Below are 4,540 nucleotides of genomic sequence, written 5' to 3'. Positions count from 1 at the left end.
CCAACAGAGTGTAGAAATTATCAAACAATATCATTAATATCACATGCAAGCAAGAGTCTGCTGAAGATTATCCAAAAATGACTGGAACAGCACATCAACAAAGAAGTGCCAGAAGTGCAGGCTGGCTTTAGAAGGGGTCGTGGTACTAGGGATATTGTAGCTAATGTTAGATGGATCTTGGCTGAAAGTAGGGAGTAACAGAGGAATATCTATCTGTGTTTCATTTATTAAGTAAAGGTATTTGACTGTGTTGATCCCAACAAACTATGGGTAACTCTGAAAAGAATGGGAATCCACTTGATCATGCTAATGCAAAACCTATACTTGGACCAGGAGGCAGTCATCAGAACAGAGTAAAGGAAGCACTATTGTTATGTTGTTATGTGCCGTGGAGTCATTTGAGACTCATAGCGACCCTATGCACAACAGCCCTAAACCCTGCTCTATCCTGAACCAACCGTACTGCCTCTGACACACCCATCCCGATTACCCCAGTCACCGAATCAATCCATCTCATAGAGGGTCTTCCCCTCCTGTGCCGTCCCTCCACCCTCCCAAGCATGATGTCCCTCTCCAAGGACCCGTCCCTCCTGGCAACATGTCCAAAGTATGTCAGATGAAGCCCCAGAATCCTTGCTTCCAGGGAGTAGCTTGGTTTAATCCTCTCCAAGATAAATCTGTTTGTTTTCCTGGCAGTCCATGGTACATTCAGTACCCTTCTCCAGCACCACAGCTCAAAGGCATCAACTCTCCTTCTGTCCTCCCTAGTCATTGTCCAACTCTCTGATGCATAACAAGTGATTGCAAAGACCATGGTCTGTATCAGGCACACCTTTGTCTCCAGAGAGACACTGTTGCTCCTGAGTACTTTAGAGAGGTCCCTAACAGCAGACTTTCCCATCGCGATACGCTTTTTGATTTCCTGACTGCTGGTGCCAAGAGTGTTGACTGCAGAGCCGAGCAAACTGAAGCTGTGAACACTCTCAATCTCTTCGCCATCCATCCTGACACTGCCAATTGGTCCAGTGGTGAGAATTTTTGTCTTCTTGACATTGAGCCTCAGTCCATACTGAAGGCTGCAGTCCTTGACCCTCCACAGCAAGTGCATGAGGTCCTCCTCAGTTTCAGCAAGCGGGGTTGTGTCATCTGCATAACGCAGATTGTTAATAGATCTTCCACCAATCCTGATGCCACAATTCTCCTCATAGAGCCCAGCCTCTCGGATAATGTGCTCTGCATACATGTTGAAAAGGTATGGAGACAGGATGCATCCCTGGCTTACACCCTTCCCAATTTTGAACCATGCAGTGTTACCCTGCTCTGTTCTGACTGCTGCCTCTTGGTCCAAGTATAGGTTTCGCATTAGCACAATTAAATGTTCTGGGATTCCCATTCTTCTCAGAGTCAGCCACACTTTGTTATGATCCACACAGTCAAATGCCTTTGCATAATCAATGAAACACAGATAGATATTCTTCTGGTATTCCTTGCTTTCATCCAAGATCCATCTAACATCAGCAAGGAAGCACTGCATGGTTCAAAATTGGGAATGGTGTATGCCAGGAATGTGTCCTGTCTCTATACCTTTTTAATCTATACACAGAACAGATTATATGGGAGGTTGGGCTCTATGAGGAGAAATGGGGCATCAGGATTGGAGGAAGACTCATCAACAATCTGCGTTATGCAGATGACACAACCCTACTTGCTGAAACGGAGGATGTATATCTGTGTTTTATTTACTAAGCAAAGACACCTGACTGTGGATTATAACAAATTATGGCTAAATTGAGAAGAACGGGAATCCCATAACAGTTGTTTGTATTCATGCAAAACCCATACTTCGACCAAGACAGAAGCTTTTGTCAGAACAGAGTAAGAGTCATGGTTTAAAATCAGGAAAAGGAGGCACCTAACATCCTTGGGTAAGATGGTTGTCTACCACGTCCACGTGTTCAATGGGGCCTCGCTCTGCACGGGCACCCTTAATCAAGTGGAGCTGTGGCTGGTGGGCCAACATGGGGAGGCATATGTCCCGACGTGCTTTTGGCCGATGCAGGACATGGAAGACGAAATCAAGGCGGATGTGGCGGAGTACTTGGGACCACTGCTATTTGTGAGACTGCACAAAAGTCACCTCTTTAAGGATGATGCCTGGTTTTGCAACTGGATCTCAGTGCAGCGCCCAGGGAACAGCGGGGCTGAGTTGAAGTTCCCTTGTTACCGCTGGGTGCAGGGAGAAGGCATCCTGTTAGTGCCCGAGGGCATCGGCCGCACTGTAGCCTGTACAAGAAATACAGGGAGGAAGAGCTGGGAGAGAGACGGAAACTGTACAGGTGGGGTAACTGGAAAGATGTGCTTATCCTGAATGAGGCAGGGACCAAACTCAGGGTCCTTCCTGTTGATGAGCGGTTCCTGGAGGACAAAAGAATTGATTTTGAGACTTCACTGGCTAAAGGACTGGCAAACCTTGCTATCAAAGATTCTATGAATGTTCTGACTTGTTGGGATGAGCTGGAAGACTTCAACAGGATATTCTGGTGTGGTCAAAGCAAGCTTGCTGAACGAGGGCGAGATTCTTGGAAGGAGGATGCTATATTTGGGTACCAGTTTCTCAATGGTGTGAACCCCATGCTTCTCAGGTGCTCTAGTCACCTTCCACATCTGATGTTCCCTCCAGGGATGGAGGGGCTGCAGGCCCAGCTGGAGAAGGAACTTCTGGGAGGCACCTTGTTTGAAGCTGACTACTCCTTGCTAGATGGGATCAAGGCCAATGTCATCCTGTGTAGCCAACAGCACCTGGCAGCCCCTCTGGTCATGCTGAAGCTTCAGCCTGATGGGAAACTCTTGCCCATGGTCATCCAGCTCCAGCTGCCACGCATAGGAGGTGCCCCTCCACCCCTTTTTCTGCCCACGGATCCTGAGATGGTTTGGCTCTTGACCAAGTGCTGGGTCCGGAGCTCAGACTTCCAGCTCCACGAGCTGCAGTCTCATCTTCTGAGGGGACACTTGATGGTGGAGGTATTAACTGTGGCCACCATGAGATGTCTGCCATTGATCCATCCTATCTTCAAGCTTGTGGTTCCTCACCTTCGGTACACCCTGGAAATTAACATCCGGGCCAGGCCTGGGCTGATCTCTGACATGGGAGTTTTTAACCAGGTGGTGAGCACAGGTGGAGGAGGCCATGTGGAGCTGTTCAAGCAAGCTGGAGCCTCCCTTATCTATCATTCATTTTGTCCCCCTGAAGACCTGGCTGACTGGGGGCTCCTGGGAATCAAGTCGTGCTACTAGGCCCAAGATGCCCTGCGTCTCTGGGAGATCACTTATCGGCATGTGGAGGGCATTGTGAATCTGCACTATAAGAAGGACTCAGCTGTGAAAGACGACCTCGAGCTGCAGGCCTGGTGTCTGGAGATCACTGAATTTGGGCTGTAAGGGGCCCAGGACCGAGGCTTTTGCAACTCCTTTCAGTCCCGGTAGCAGGCTTGCCACTTTGTCACTATGTGCATCTTTACCTGCACCGGCCAGCACTTCTCCATCCACCTGGGTCAGCTGGATTGGTTCACTTGGGTCCACAACACCCCTTGTACAATGCGGCTGCCCCCACCAACCATCAAGGATGCAACGCTGGAGACAGTCATGGCCACGCTGCCCAACGTTCACCAGGCCTCTCTCCAGATGTCTATCACTTGGCAACTGGGCAGACGCCAGCCCTACATGGTGGCTCTAGGCCAGCACAAGGAAGGGTATTTCTCAGGTCCTGAGCCCAAAGCTGTGCTGACCAAGTTCAGGGAGGAGCTGGCTATCCTGGATAAGGAAACTGAGAGCCGGAATGAGAAACTGGACATGCCCTATGAATACCTGCGGCCCAGCCTAGTGGAAAACAGTGTGGCCATCTGAGTGCCCTGAGCCCTGGACTGTTTCATTCACAACCTTTCTGCTTAGTGATGTCAATCCTGCTGTTGCTAGATTGCCCCCTTCCCATTCCCACTCTTCCTGCACTTACCTTTTCATTTGCTTCTGGTGAACGATTTCCACTTGGAAATTTGACCAAGTTTCCCTTATTTCTTCCTTCTCTTCCTATTTTCTTCCTCCTTTATCACCTAGATCCTGAGGGATCAATATTTAGACCATCTGTAAACACTTGGAATCCAAGAGCTGGGAATCTGAAAATTAATATAGTTAACTGGAAACTTATAAAAACTTAGGATTCTCTTAATTGATGGCAACCAAAGAAAGAGAACATTCAACTTTTATTTCTGAGTAAAATCTTGAACAAAAAAAAAAATCAGGAAAAGGAGAAGCGTGCATCAGGATCATATTCTTTCTCCTCACCTATGCAGTTTGAATAAATCATTAAAGAAGGTGGACATAAATGAAGAAGACTGTAGCATCAGGATTGTTGACTCATTGCTGGCTGTAGTTGAACTACTTGCTCTAGAAGATCACAGACTACAGCCTTTCAATGTGAATTACATCTCAACATCAAGACAACAAAATGCTCACTGGAAGGAAAATGTGTTGCTCCCCCCCCCCC

At 48.0% G+C, this 4,540-nt stretch overlaps 1 pseudogene; it reads left to right on the top strand.

The window, feature by feature from the left end:
* The first annotated feature begins 1,903 nt into the window (after positions 1 to 1,903).
* Positions 1,904 to 3,903, top strand: LOC102854062 (annotated as a pseudogene).
* Positions 3,904 to 4,540: the final 637 nt, after the last annotated feature.

This window comes from Elephantulus edwardii, unplaced genomic scaffold (assembly GCF_000299155.1).
Source record: "Elephantulus edwardii isolate Elephantulus edwardi_28Jun2011 unplaced genomic scaffold, EleEdw1.0 scaffold00014, whole genome shotgun sequence".
Lineage (NCBI taxonomy): Eukaryota > Metazoa > Chordata > Mammalia > Macroscelidea > Macroscelididae > Elephantulus > Elephantulus edwardii.
Note: the sequence above shows the minus strand (reverse complement) of the source record. Positions and strands in the feature narration are given on the sequence as shown.